Source organism: Octopus bimaculoides, chromosome 11 (assembly GCF_046866305.1).
Source record: "Octopus bimaculoides isolate indiv1 chromosome 11, ASM4686630v1, whole genome shotgun sequence".
In the NCBI taxonomy this organism is placed as follows: domain Eukaryota; kingdom Metazoa; phylum Mollusca; class Cephalopoda; order Octopoda; family Octopodidae; genus Octopus; species Octopus bimaculoides.
In genome coordinates this window covers 40,380,543-40,396,734 of record NC_142938.1, presented here as the reverse complement: position 1 = coordinate 40,396,734, position 16,192 = coordinate 40,380,543, and the positions used below count along the sequence as shown (strand labels likewise).

At 33.1% G+C, this 16,192-nt stretch overlaps 1 pseudogene across 1 annotated transcript; it reads left to right on the top strand.

The window, feature by feature from the left end:
* The first annotated feature begins 11,528 nt into the window (after window positions 1–11,528).
* Window positions 11,529–14,785, top strand: LOC106880236 (transmembrane emp24 domain-containing protein 3 pseudogene; annotated as a pseudogene). The gene has a single exon (XR_016243652.1). The product of XR_016243652.1 is annotated as a transmembrane emp24 domain-containing protein 3 pseudogene (transcript).
* Window positions 14,786–16,192: the final 1,407 nt, after the last annotated feature.

The following is a 16,192-nucleotide window of genomic DNA, read 5'->3' as shown; positions in this document are numbered from 1 at the left end:
AACAAATATGGTAACAAAAAAAAAAAGCCGTAAGAAATTCAAGTTAAAAGTTAATTATCTTTCAACATCTTTATAAGCATTCTAATAATTTTTAAGAACAATTAAAGTAATACTGTCATCATCATCATCATCATCATTTAACATCCATTTTCCATGTTGGCATGAGTTGGACAGCTTGACAGGAGCTGGTAAGGCCAGGGGTCACACCAGGTTCCATAGTCTGTTTTGGTCTGATTTCTACAGTTAGATGCTCTTTCTAACAGTAACCACTTTACAGAGTATACTGGATGCTTTTTATGTGGTACCAGCACCAGCACTGTTTATGTGATTTTAGGATATGAATTCTGTTGTAGAGAATGGGTTTTCTTGACTACAGTAATATATATATATATAGTTTTAGGGAAAATAACCAAGTTTCAAGAACTCATCGATGAAAATTGGTTTAATTGAGTTTTTACCTGTAATTTTGGATTTTGTCCCTAATATTATTATAATTATATATATATATATATATATATATATATATATATCCCAGTCCTTTGTCATCTCTGTGAGGTTCAGCATTTTGAGATTAGCCTTTGATACTTCATCTTATATCTTCCTTGGTCTCTCTTTTTCACAACTTCCATCCACTTTAAGTGATCAGCACTTCTTTATGCAATTGTCCTCATCCATCCACACCACATGACCAAACCAAAGAATTGTGAAAATGCATAATGTTGAGAGAAACATTGTTTCATTTAAGCTATTAAAAACAGGATTACCTAATGTATCATACTTGAATTTACACTCCTCCATAAACTAATTGCTAACACTGTTTCCACTGTGTGCACATGCACATTTTGCAACCGATACACAAAAGGCATTAATGTGTGCGTGAAATGTTAATTACTTAAAATAACAAACTAATTAATAATTATTATATAGTGTAGGGAAACACTGGAAAAACAATTTTCACAAAATTTTTGCACTCATTGGCTTCTAAAATTAGAGGAAGCATTAAATGCTGACACAGAAACTATTTCCAGTTTCTTTGATTTCCTGATATTTTTCTATTGTGCTAATAACTAATTTATCATTATTTTATTTTTATCAGTATAAGTTTCTTGTAATTTCATTTAAGTCTTTCAATTAACTAGTAATATCCAAAGTATTTCATCTCTGCCACATTTGAAAATAGTGAAGTCACAAACTTTTTGTTTTACATATCTCGTTTCACCCCTTTTAATCACACCCACCCTTATACAATGTAGTATACCCAATTATCTTCTCCACAAACAGGAACAGTCCTGTCCCTTTTATCATACTTTAACCCAATACCTCCCATAATTCTATTAACTGGAATCTTTTTTATGAAACTTTGATTTCTAGCATAAAACAGCCTTAGAAACATGCTCGAATGATCAAAATAACATTTCAAAATAACATTTTAAATAGAAATAAGCGAGATATTGGGTGGAAAATTAGCAAATCTCATTTGAATATCAGAGAAAAATACCAAGTAGATATAGCAAAAAGGCTAGATATGTGTAAATATTGACAGATAATTACGAAATTTGTAATTTTTAAGTGATCTCATATGAGATCACTGGTAGGTAATGGGTTAACCTTTCAACATCTTGCATAAAGCCATTTGTCTCTCTATTATACTCTCTCTCTCACTTGTGAGGGCTCTTTAGTACTGCAAGTTACATAGTAACTTCATTTATGCTGGTGCCACAAAAAGGAACCCTGTGCACTCTGTAAGGTAATTGGTATAAGGAAGGGTATCCAGCTGTAGAAATATACCAAAACTTAGACACTGGAGCAAGACATTGGATCCCTGTCAAACTGTTCACCTATGCCAGCATGACAAGTTGATGTAAAACGATGGTGATAATGATGTCTTCACTTTAATTCCTAAAAATTGATTTTTGTTTTTATTATCCTGCCCAGGCCCTGTGCTAACCACTTCAACTAGTTTTTCCTTTCCTTTTTTTTTTTTTTTTTTTTTTTTTTTTTTTAATTCCTTCTTGTTTGTATCTTTCCTCCAAATATTGGCTTGTAACAGTTTGAGCAGGACATTAATGATATCTATCTCACTAGTTTCAGAAGGACTGTGGTAGCGAAAGATACTATTCCTTCCTCCAAACCCACCTACTAAAAATGAAAAGAATTCACCCACTGTTAGTAATAAATGTATTAAAGGCATTATGAAACTGTGTATTAACACACTTTCTCCTGGATACATTGCTTGCCCACCATTTGTCAATCAAACTGTTTTTTGGTAATGAGATGTGCCATGTCATGATACCTATTTTATAGCTAGTTGGACTAAATCTTTAGGAATTAGGTATTTATTGCCATGGGAGCGCCATAGCAACACTGATAAAATATGGGTCAACAATCACTACCATAAGGCAGCAACACAATAGCTGAGCCAGCTGTGACTATAACAAATCCAACTTATTTGTATTACTGAGACTGGGATTGATTGAAATTATTTTACTATTTATAAACACAAAACTGTTGCACAGATTCATTAAACAAATTCTCGTAAATTATATTAATTAATCAAAATGCTGTACCTAGTTAATAATTAGCTGTCTTTTTCGGAAAAATGAAGACAGTAAATGATTTCTCTCCGCTCGTGGAAAACTCCAATGATTAATATTGATAAATGGACAATGAAAATAATGAGTTTCACTCACGTGTATTTATCATTGTATCATGCTAAATTTTTCATTAATTAAACAATGGTCAAGATTATGTTCCACTGTCACGTGTTATGACTGTCACAATTTCTCATTTTCTTAAATAAATTTGAGGTTTCATGTCTTTCTACCTATTTCTCTAAAATATATGTGTGTGTAGATATGTGTTTTTGTGAACATTTTAGAAATTTTTAAATTCTTAACAGTGCTCAAAGCTAAATGTAAACAAAATAATTAATTTGTAACAATTTTGGTTCTAAATAAAGCAGATGAATATTTTTCTTGTAAGACATTAATCGGTCTTTCCTTGTTTAAATAAAAATGTAGATAGATCTATATAACTTTTAAATAGAGTAATATTTTTTCTAAAATGTGCTGCTGTTTATTGATCAACAAAACTGCTTGCATTGTCATGCAATATTTCAACCAAATGACCTCAGCAAAAGATATTTCATTACATACAAATGATTTCAATGTCATTGACAAAGCATCTTTATTTTTAACTTATTGTATGTGTGTGAAAGAGATATTGTGTGAGAAGCCATTGATCATAGAGGTACTACCTGAAACTTTTAGTTGTGTATTTTGAGAGCAAGTTATCTTTGTGGAAGAAGTTATAACTCTATTGGAGGCTTTATGCAAAGAGTTGAAGTATTTCAGGTTTGATGGACTCTCACCAGGATTTCAGAGTACGAGCACCCAGTTGTTTGACCAACTAAAAAAGCTCATCACTGAATTAGCATGTAAAGTGATTTAATCTTTTGCTAATACCCAGCCATCTCATTTCATACTGAATCCTACTGATGGCATAATGAGCAAGTGTCTTCTACTATAATCCTGGGCCAACTAAAGCCTCATGATTGAATTTTGTAGATCAAAATTGAAAGAAGCCATTTGCACTGAAGATCACATGCTGTTACTTGACCATGGTGTTATCTAATATCCAGTGTGAAACCAATTGGTAAGAATGGCTGAAATGGATCTTTAATACTGTATACTTTGATTAATAAATACATAGATATATATATATGTGTGTACCTGTGTTTGTTTATATCATCATCATCATTTTAACGTCCATTTTTCCATGCTTGTATAGGTTGGGGGTTTTACGAGGCAGATTTTCTACAGCTGGATACTGTTTCTGTCTCCAATCCTCATCTGTTTCGCAAAACATGTTCTCACAAAATATGGGAAATGAATGTCACTGCTCTAATGATTGTGGCAATTTTATAACTTTCACGCGATGTCAAGACAAGGAGACATACAGATTCACACTCGCTCAGACACACACACATGCATATATGATGGACTTCTTTCAGTTTCTGTTTACCAATTCCACTTACAAGGTTTTGGTCAGCCTGGGACTATAGTAGAAGACACTTTCACAGTGGGACTGGACCTGGTACCATGAGGTTGGGAAGCAAACTTATTACTACACAGCCAAGTCTGCACCTGTATACATATAAATTCATATTCATTTATAACCATTCCTCTCACACTAACTACCACTATACAACTGCTATGACTATTATAATGACAAAAATAGTGTCAAGTTGTACTTAGTATTTTGACTATTACAAGTAAAATCAATATTGTTTTGACTGAATTTTAATTTCTCAAATTCTCATAGATTTAAAATAATAAAAACCCCTTAGAGATGAAAAGCAAAGTGGAGTTCAGCAAGATTTGAACTGAATATAGAATCAGAAGAAATACTGCAATACTTGAACGCAATATATATATGTATGTATATAGATGTAAATACACACACATGCTTATGTGTGTATACAAATGTAAACACACATACATATGTAGATGTATATATGCATTAAAATATTTATTAATTCCATCCAAGGACTATTATTGTTATTACTATATTTATCCTACATTATATCAGCATAGCTCGGTACAACCCCAAAAAACTGGTATCACTAGTTGGCATCATTAGGCTGTAGCTGGCAGAATAGGTTAGGAGCTTTTATATGCATATTCAAAACATTTCTCCAAAGCATATATATGTATATATACACACACACACATCCAGACATACACATAGGTATGTCAGCTATTCCATAATAAGGTGGCATTTAAATATTAGTATAATGTCAAGTCTTTCTTCCTATATCTAGTCACTATCTGATAACACAGATATTTCAGAGACAGTTATGATATCAAACAATTCTAGCCTAGGACAAAGACTTGTCTATTAAAATACATGTCTAGCATGCCTTTAGTCTAAAATGAGGTTTTAAAGCACCAGACAGTAGTCTTTACCCTTGACTAAACAAAGCTATATTAGATGTAGGTTAAAAGCTGTTATGACTAAGGGGTTATGTTTTCCTGTGTATCAGCTCCTCCAGTCTTTGGGAGTAGACCTCAAGGAAAGGGAATTACTTTTGTCAAGTAGATATATATTTTTTATTGCACGACTGAATAAAAGCAGCCATTGTAATTTAAATATCACTAGAGATACCTGAGAACATTTCTGGCATTCTTTTCGTTGTTGTTGATGTTGAGTTGTAGTTGCTGTGCTGGTTGTCGTAGCTGTAGTTGTGGTGGTGGTGGCAAGCTAAGTTGGTGACAATTGCAGTTGTTATCATTTGACTTCTGATGGCCCTAGAGAAAACAGGACTGTCACTTAATCTCATACACTTTTTCAATACTTAAATTTAAAGTCTTCTAATTCAAATCATTGTTATTATTTGCCCCTCACATTAACACTTTCAAATTGTTATTGTCATTTAAAGCAGGCCAACTCTAAGTAGACCTATGATCAAATGTATTCTAGACAGGACTATCCTGTCTTTCTTAGGGTATGCATGCTGCAGTTTCTGATTTGTCCTTTTCTTAAATAAAATAATTGAGTGAGATCTGAGGGAAATTTGGCTTCCATTTTTAAGAGGTTGACCATCTACACATATTCCATCGTCTATATCCCTCTTCTACAAAAATCTGTTTTAATGCTTGTTTTTTTTATTAACCCTGGATAGTTGTCCTGTTGAGATCATTTCTTTGATTGACCCAAGATCTCCTTTGCCTTTTGTCCTTTCAGGATCAATGGAATATGTACCAGTTGAGCACTGGGATTGATGTAATTGACTATCCAACTTCCCACCAAAATTTGAGGCTTTATGCCTAGAGTAGAAATAATAATAATCCTTACTCCTATAGGTACAAGGCCTGAAATTTTTGGAGAAGGGCTAGTTGATTACATTGACTCCAGTGTGCAACTGGTACTCATTTTATCAACCCTGAAAGATGAAATATAAAGTCAACCTTGGTGTAATTTGAACTCAGAACATAAGGACGGATGAAATGCTGCTAAGCATTTCACCTGGCATGCTAATGATTCTGCCAGTTCACCACCTTAATAAAAATAACAATAACAATAATAATCCCTTCTATTATAGGCACAAGGCCTGAAATTTGGACGAGAGTAGTTGATTACATCAACCCCAGTACTCAATTGGTACTTATTTTATCGACCTCAAAAAGATGAAAAGCAAAGTCGACCTTTGCAGAATTTAACAATCAATAATATTAATATGCTAATTTTCTGTTTTTATACATACATACATGTGGTGTGTGTCACAATTACTTCAAAGGAAGTAGTAAAAAGGTTGAAGGGAGAGGTACAAAGAAAAAGAGAAATAAAAGGTGTTAAGCAGAGGAGGTATAGTTGAAGTGAGTGGCAAAGCAGGAGAGAGACAGTGAGTGGTACTGAAAGGAAGATGGCGTTCCCTTTTTGTTTTTAAATGTCTATCAGTATTTTCAGAGTAGACTAATACATACATCGAACGGAAAGTAGATACATAGATCAAAAGAAAAATAGATACATAGACACATTGTCAAATCAAAGACAAATTAACTACAGCAAATATTGGATGTCACTTTTACTTTTCATTACCACACGAGGATAGAATTAATGTGCAAGTGGCTGAGTATTCCACAGACATGCATACCATTAACACAGTTCTCAAGGTGATTCAGCCTCACACAGAATCTGACAAGGCTGGCCCCTTTCAATTACAACTACAATTCATTTTGGCCAGCTGAGTGGACTGGAGCACGATAAACCTCCAAGTGGTTGGAAGAAAACCAAAAAAGATCCTATATAGGGGCAGGAAAATCTTTTTAGTCGTTAGGGTCACTATGGGGGTTAATCAAGTCCTAACAGCAGCATTTGTGGGTCTCACAGATCTGGAGGCCAAGCCCTTTGATAAATACTGATGCGCATGTTGTTATTAAATTGAGTGTGAGTCAAGGGTGAAGTCACTACATGACAGAATAGCAATTATTTCATCTTAGCTTTCACTGCTTATACTAAACACATATTTTTGCTTTATGATATGAAACATTTCCTTTCCTTTCACTCTTTTTAAAGAATGGTATTCTGTCAGTTACGATGAAAAGGTTCCTGTTTATCTGTTATGATTTTACAACTGCTTGTAAAATTAACGTGCAAGTGGCTGAGTACTCCACAGACATGCATGCCATTAACGTAGTTCTCAGGGAGATTCAGCCTCACACAGAATGTGACAAGGCTGGCCCCTTTCAATTACAGCTACAACTCATTTTTGCCAGGTGAAGTAGAGTGCCTTGCTCAGGAAAACAGTGTACTGCCAGGAATCATACTCATGACCATACGATCGTGGGCCAAATACCCTTAACCACTGAGCCACGCACCTTCACTCTCTTAACCATGGAGAAAAGGAGTGAAGCAATAGAGACAAGAAAAGGAAAGCCTCAGTCATTTAAAATGACAATTAGACTGAAATACGATCGGTCTTTTCTAGCTTCTTTACTTTTAACAATGAAGAGTGAAAGAGATTTAGTAATGAATAGAAGGGAAAGTTTATTAGGTGTTTAGGTTTCCATTCTGGGAGTTCTAGAAGGATCAAGTGTTAGTTCTTTCTTCTTTCCCCCACCCCCTGTACTTATTTGCCTTGTTTGATAGTTCTTCATTTCTTTTAGTTGGGGGAAAAGACCGTATTTTTTTTTTAGGTATGTTTAACGTTTTCTTTAGAAACTACAAACAAACCCCACTCCCTTCTGTTTTTTTTTCTTTTTTCATACAAAAACTAATGCAAATTTCAAACGGGGTATAGCTGTGAAAAGAGCCCAGAAAAATGGGTATTACTCCTACAAAATGGGTGGGGAAGAAAAGTTGCCAACTCTATACTTTATAGAGTGTCTTCTACTATAACCTCGAGTCAACCAAAGCCTTGTGCGTGGATTTCATAGATGGAAACTGAGAGAAGCCCATCGTATATATGTATATATATGTGTGTGTTTGTGTCTCTGTTTGTCCCTCCATCATTTGACAACCGATGTTGGTGTGTTTGCAATGGAAACTTCATCTACTTCTATAGCAAAAAAGATACGATTGCCACATATATCAAGTGAAATCTTGCACTACACACTGTGTCAATGTATAAAGTCACAAAATACAAAATCATTGATGGTTCCAGCCTCGAATCTCTGATTATCTCTCACAGCAACATTAAAATTTTTGGTTTTTGTTGTTTTTTTCTTCAAGTATCTTCCTACAGAATTTTAAAATAAACATTGACTGCACTAATCTAACAAGTTTTACGAGATCTACAAATGTCATAGTTCCTACACTTCTCAGAAACTGTATTTCTTACAACAAGAAAGTGTATGTGTGTCTGTCTGCATGGATTTTTAAAACTCTTTGTTTCTTTTATTTTGTTTCAGTCATTGGACTGCAGTCATTCTGGGACACTGCTCTGAAGGGTTCTAGTTTAAAAAAATCAACCCCTACACTTTTTTTGTCAAAGTCGGGTACTTATTCTATCAGTTACTTTTGCAGAACTGCTAAGTTATAGGGATGTAAACAAACCAATACTGGTTGTCAAATGTGATAGGTGACAAACACAACACATACACACATATGCATGTGTGTGTGTATGTATATATATATATGTATAATAATACAAATAATATGTGAGTATATGCACATATACGTACATATATGTACATACCTACATCTACATGTATATATAATCTAATCTTAAGTATTCTATCACAGACTCTGACAACCTCAATTACCTTATCAACCCATTTCTCTGCAAGAAGTATACTCGCGCCTCCCACCCCCACCCCGTCAGTGTTCCCTGCCCAGAAAATCTTACACCTATGTTCTTTGCCTGTGAGGAACCTAGCAGAACTTCTTCTCCACCTTTCTTCTTGGATGCAGCACAAACCTACACATCTCTGTTCAAGCATCTCAACAATCTCACCAGACCTACCTTTTGATGTGCTGACATTAAGTGTGCCAACTCTGAGGGTGTGGGAGGTGTGGGCCTGTGAGACCCTGAGATAGGGGACAGCAGCATCATGCACCAGAAAAGAAAGCTCGCATTTGGCAGAACTCATAAATGAACAATGGCCTTCAACCTGCATACATTACACCATCATTTTATGTGCTACATAATCACTACATTACATAGAAGATAGACCCCTAAGTAGGGATGGAGGAACATTAAGCCTTTGGAGGTGTTCATGGGAGAGACATCCAATAGAGGTCAGAGGATAGAGACTTCTGGTACAGGTGGTGGGGGTGGGATTGGTGGGTGCACCATGAAACAGCAATGTGAAACAGTAAAAACTCAGGCTGCCGGTGTGAGAGAATATTAATGATGATAATCAGATAGAATTGGGTATTTGAATCCTTAACTAGAGCTATAACCAACAGTTTTTGGTCAACCAAACTGTGACAAAATTAGATAAATGAATGAATAAATGACAATAATAAATGAGTGTGAAAGAGAGAGAGAAAGAGGGAGAGTTGAATTGAGCAAAGGGATCTTAAGTTTTTTTCTCTAAACATACGGCATGGAAGATGAAACTGTGTTTGCATAGAAAGATAATGAAATGAAATAATAAAGTAATTTTTTATAATAAATTGTGCTGAAAAAGAGGTTTTAGATGCTAGGTTGGAAAATAAGGCTACTTATCTGAACATCTGGTTTCTACTCCATGTGGTGAGGTATTAAAATATGAGGTAGAGGAATCTGAATGAGCTAGTTTATATAAGGTGGGGTGGGAGAGCGGAATGAAAGTCTTGGGATATACACACACACACACACACACACACACACACATATATATATATATATATATATATATATATATATATATATATATATATATATATATATATATATACATATATATATACAACAGGCTTCTTTCAGTTTCCATCTACCAAATCCACTCATAAGACTTTGGTCAACCTGATGCTATAGTAGAAGACACTTGCCCAGAACCATGTGGTTGGGAAGCAAGCTTCTTACCACACAGCCATGCCTGTACTTGTCTAAATAATGAATGAATTATTCAAGATGACAGCTCTGTTAAGTTTTGTAGGAGCTTGTTGAATATTTCCTCTGACATTCTCATCTTACACAAAATTTCACAGAATACGCATCTTGAATCATTTATTTGTTATTTAGACAGCCTTAATGAAAATGTAGAATTTTTCTACAAACAAACTTAGGAACTGCTTCTTACAGAAAGCTAGTTGTACTTGCATATGAATAATTGTGCTCTACCTATTAATAAGTATCTTCATCATCAACATTGATTTAGTGTCCACTTTTCCATGTTTGCATTCACTAAACAGAATTTATCAAGACATGTTTTCTACAACCCTTGCTGTCACCAAGAAAGGTAATGTTTCCCAATGGCCAGATATGTTTCCATGGAAGGTCGAGAAGGAATAACACCACTTGTATGACAGTGCTACTCATTTACGACTGTTGCACACTGTCAAGACATGAACACACACACACACACACACACACACACACATATGCATGCATATATTGTAGGCTTCTTTTAGTTTCCACCTATCAAATCCATTCACAAGACATTAGTCAGCCTGGACCTATAGTAGGCAATGCATGCTCAAGGTCCCACCTAAAAGGACTCAACCTGAAATCACCTAAAGTAACTCAACCTGAAAACCATCTTAACCACAGACCCATGCTAATGTGTGAATGTGTTAGTGTCTCTTTGTCTTGATAGTATGCAACAGTTATAAAATAAAAATCACCTTCATGCAAAACCATGTGGTTCATTTCCAATATTTTGTGAAAAATATATCTGACCATGAGGAAATATTGTCTTATTTGGAAACTTGATGAGTTTCCAAGGTGGGACTTGATGATAGAAAGAACATTCAATCATAAAAAGAATCTGTCTCATTAAATTCTGTCTGACACATGCAAACAAAGAAAAGTTGATGTTAAAAATGATGATGATGATACCCCCCCCATATATATATGTATATATATATATATATATATATATATATATATATACACACATATATACATACATACATATATATATATATATATATATATATACATATATATATATATACACACACACACACACACACACACACACACACACATATATATATATATATATATATATATATATATATATATATATATACATATATATATATATACATATATATATATATATACACACACACACACATATATATATATATATATATATACATATATATACATATATACATATATATATATATATATATATATATATATATATATATATATATATATATATATATATATACATATACATATATATATATATATATATATATATATATATATATATATATATATATGCACAAATGCTTATGCATATGTATACAAATGCTTCACTTTAAATTATTACTATTAATATTAAGTATTTTATTGTCTGCATGTGTCTGAATGTTTACACACTTTGACATCTGATCTAACAAAGAACTATTTGGACAGTTGGCCAGGTAGGGACAAGAAGGACCATCTGTTGCTATTGCAGTATGACTTGCCAACAGCATAATGATGCCTAACAGCTTTGTGTTCGCGTGGCAAGGAATCAATAACAAATGACACCATGTAAAATCTATTCTAAAACCTCTCCATTTTCTAACTTTCCACGTGGTTAATTCCAGTTCACGTCATTTGTTCATTTTTTCACTCCACCTTCAAAACAAACATGGAATGCTGACAGTTTCTTGGCCAACGTTTTGTGGATAACTTTACCTTTGGAGAAGATTGTTCTTATTTATAGACAGAATATATCATGGACTGATATAGGAAACATAAATTACAATTATAAAGGAAAAACATAAGAGATACGAATTGAGAGAAATTAACAGAGAATTAGAAAATAGAAGAGAATAAGCCTGAAAATACAAGCTTTGAATATTATAAAAAAAAAGATTGAAAAGGAAAGGGGAAAAAAATTATACTGGTTCCGACACTTTTCTTCCTGGAAGTAATTTTCCTATCATTCCAAAATTTATAAAAAGTGGTATGTCCATAGCCATTTTCAACCTTTGCATTCAATGTTAACTGTATTTTTGATGGATGAAAAACTTTAAAAAATATTTCTCTGTGTGTATGTATGTACTTCTGTGTGTGTATACATAAATAAGCATTTCTTTTCATGAATTTCATTCTTTTACATGACTTAACTACTGTGATTGTTTGAGAAAGAATTCAAAAGTATAATACAAATAACCCTTAAAATTTTCAAGATGATCAAATATTCTCAAAGCAATTATTTAAATATAAATATGTTTCATTTAATTGTGGCCACTTTTGTATTGATGTCATCAGCAGTTATTTCTGCAGAACAAATATCACTGACAATTGAATTAAAAGATAATGCTGCTTGGTGCTTTATGCATGAGTTTGAAAGATCTGAACCTTATATATTTACTTACAAAGTAATCAGAGGTGGTAATAAGGACATTGATGTTTCATTAATCTCACCAAATGGTCGAATCATCTATAAAGAAATGCGTCGACAGGAAGATCGCTTGAAAATCAACAGCTCCTCAGGAGTTTATAAATTTTGTTTCAGCAATGAATTTTCTAGCTTAACACATAAAATTGTTTTCTTTAGTATTCAAGGCGAAGAAATTGATAATTTGGCTGTTGAAATGGGCATTAAAAAACCGTCAGCACCAACCTCAGCTGAATCTTCTTGCAACATTGTTCATGAAAGCATGACCAAAGTTGTTAACCATCAAAAGAATTACAGACTACGTGAAGCAGTCGGACGTCACACAGCCGAAACCTTGAACACTCATGTTTTATGGTGGTCACTTGGTCTTACCTCCATTATATGTGTAGCTAGCATTAGTCAAGTTTTGATTTTGAAAACTTTTTTTACAGAAAAGTTAACTTCCTTAAAACCAGGGGACAATCCTCAGTTTGGCTTTCCTCGACATTGAAAAGCTTAGCTTTGTTCTTTCCTTCTTTCTCTCTTCTTGTTTTTCTTTACAATTATTTTGATATTTAGATGAAGGAAGAAATAATGAAGATACTCAGTAAGAAAGCACACTTGACCGGTTAGATGTTGACATGTAGTGGACGTGGGATACACAGACTGGAAGTTCATACACAATTTATCAAGTAATGCATTGAATTCTTCAACAGACCATTTAGCCCTTACTTCTTACTTACCTTGTAGGAAATCCTATATCAGTGTAAATGGAAAGTTGTCTGGATGAAATGTCCTTCAAGACAGATATCGATGAGTTTTAAGTTTTGTCTCTGCTTTATATCAATAGAGAATAGAAAACAAAAAACAAAAGCAATGTTGAGTAAACAACCCAATGAATGACTGTAAGCTGTGAAAGGATCTCCACTGTTTGGTTGGTATATATGATGTTAATCTAAATATTATGTCTGTTTCAAACTGAAACAACACCTCAACATGAATAGCCATGTAACAAAGTTTTGAGTAAAAAAAAAACATTAAACAGAACAAAACCAGAATTTTAATTCTTTTTTTTTTTTTTGTAATTTTTTAACATGTATTACAATAATTTCTTCCTAACAGTTCCTAATTTGAGCAATGGTTTATGACCTGAATGTTACTACTTGGTAGAAATTGTAGAAAGTTTTGCCATGCTTAATCTCCCTCAGCCATTCCCAGCTCACTTGTCTTTCCTTCTCTCATTACCCATATTGAGTCTACCCACCACCCATTTCCCAACCTAGCACTCATCTCTATATTGAGTGCTTTCTCCCAGAAAATCACCTCTCAGGAATTTCCCCTTTCCTCATGGAATTCCTGCAGCTATCAACTTGTTATTCACAAGGAACTGTGTCAATCTCACCATCTTTGGGGGTGGAGGGTCTGCAATGAACATAGGCATAACCCTTTCCTATAGACAAAACCTTTAAAAAACACTTTACACTTTACTTTAAAAAAAATCTTTTAAAAACTCATTAATTACATTATTTTGTCTCTTACTGATGACATTTATATATTTAATTAACTTCTGATATATATTTAATTAACTACTGACATTTATAATGCATCATGATGAAGGGAGTTATAGAATGAATACAAATAATATATTGTGCTGATTCAATTCTGCTCCTCTTCTAGAAACACGAATCTTGTACCCATGTATAAAAAAAAAGAAAAAAAAAGAAACAGTAATTCTAAATGTATGAAATCTGAGACTTTTTTTTAAGAGAGAAAGAAAATGAAGAGAAGCTGAAGGTTTTTGCCTTTTTCAAAGGTGTTATCAATGTTTCTAAAATGAAATGGTTCCACTGGGAATCCCAGTTAGTATTGTAACTTTTTTTGCTTGTGAAGAACTGATATTATTGCTTTCCTTTTGAAAAACTGAAGTTGCAAATGATCAAATACAAAATCATTGGAAGTTTTTAATTTGTAAGTTTTTAATTTGTAAGTTCCTACCAAAGTTAGCCCACTAGTTGATTTAGGCTCCCAGTTGAAATGGTTACACTTCATGTGTAATACTTATGTTTATGCTAATGTAAAACAAATTAAATAAAATTAAGAAAATTATTCTTTGTTTGCATCAGGCAAGCAGAAATTTACTATCATTTTGTTTTCATTAGATTCTTTTCAGTTTACATTTGTAGGACTTAATTTTTCATAATCATTTTCAAAATTTTTCATTGATTAAATTAACATTTACAATTAAGGGTCTTTTTTTTAATGACAAGGGAAACAAAAACTATAATAAAATGAGACCTTTCATCAGATTTTTCTCTCTGTATTTGTCCTTCCATGTATTATCTTTTAATTTAATTAAGGATGACTTTCTTGTTTTATATCAACATAAAACTATGTTAAACCCCTTAGCATTTGAACCAGCAACATCTAGCTCAAATATTCAAGTTGTTTTATGTTAAAACTGGCTAAATCCAGCCTTTCACATTTACCCTACAATATCATTCTAAAGATAAACAATTACATCATTGAAATCTCAAAGCTACAAGATAATGCATGATTAATTCAAAACTATGTGAATGCAATATATTTGACAGAGTAATCTGAATGTTGAAGGGTTAAGAACCAATAAATAGACCCAGCAGTATACAGAATTTTGTTTTAAAGAAATGCAATCCTGATGTTCATGTAGTTGGTTTGTCTCTCTATTTTATGAATAACATTTGATAAACAATTTAATTAATTAACTAAATAATGTAGGCTTTCTCCAAAATTTAATAACATGGTTCAGCAGTATTTTAAAATAATTCATCTGGTGATGGCAAGTAGCTACCAAAGATTTTCCCTATGGAAAACAAGTTATTCTTAGATACACTGCAGAACTCATTTTTTATCCTTATCATGAGGAATTAAACTAGATACTGCGAGCAAACAAGACATTTGTAAAGCATACAGTTCTACAACTGCTTGCAAGGGTGAGCTGCACACTCTACCTACCCCAAAGTCCATACACTGCAAATTCTTAATCAGTATGAATTACAAAACATTATTTAAGTTTTTAAGGTGTTTTATGTTCATAAAGGTCACATTGTTTTGTTTTTGTCTCTTATTAAAAGAAATTTTTATTTCTGTATGTACTCCACCCTCAGCTTTATTCTTTTCGGGTCAATTAATCCAGGAATTTGTTTAAAGAAATTTTATTAATGTTACATATCAGAATATAATTAAACGACACATGGTAACATATGACACACATTGGCATTGTGGGTAAACCACCTGTTACAAAGACAGCCAGTCTTAGGTTTCACTGTTAACTAAGAAGTTTTCTAAACCCACTTCACAATGAGGATAGAGTGGGATGGGTTTTTTTTTATGTGAATTTATGATTTTTAACATAATCAATAATATTGACTTATAATATAGGTGCAAAACTTTGAATTTAGTGGTTTAATAGAGTTAAATAAATCAACCCCAGTACATGACAGGTATTTTACTTTTATTTTATGAAATGATTTTACCTGGAAAGAACAACGATAATGATAATGATTTCAAATTTTGTCAAAAGGCCAGCAATCTCAGGGGAGGGGGTAAGTCAATTACACTGAACCCAATGCTCATCTGGTACCTATTTTATTGACCCCAAAAAGATGAAATGGGAAGTCAACCATGACAGAATTTGAACTCAGAACGTAAAGATGGACAAAATGCCGCTAAACATT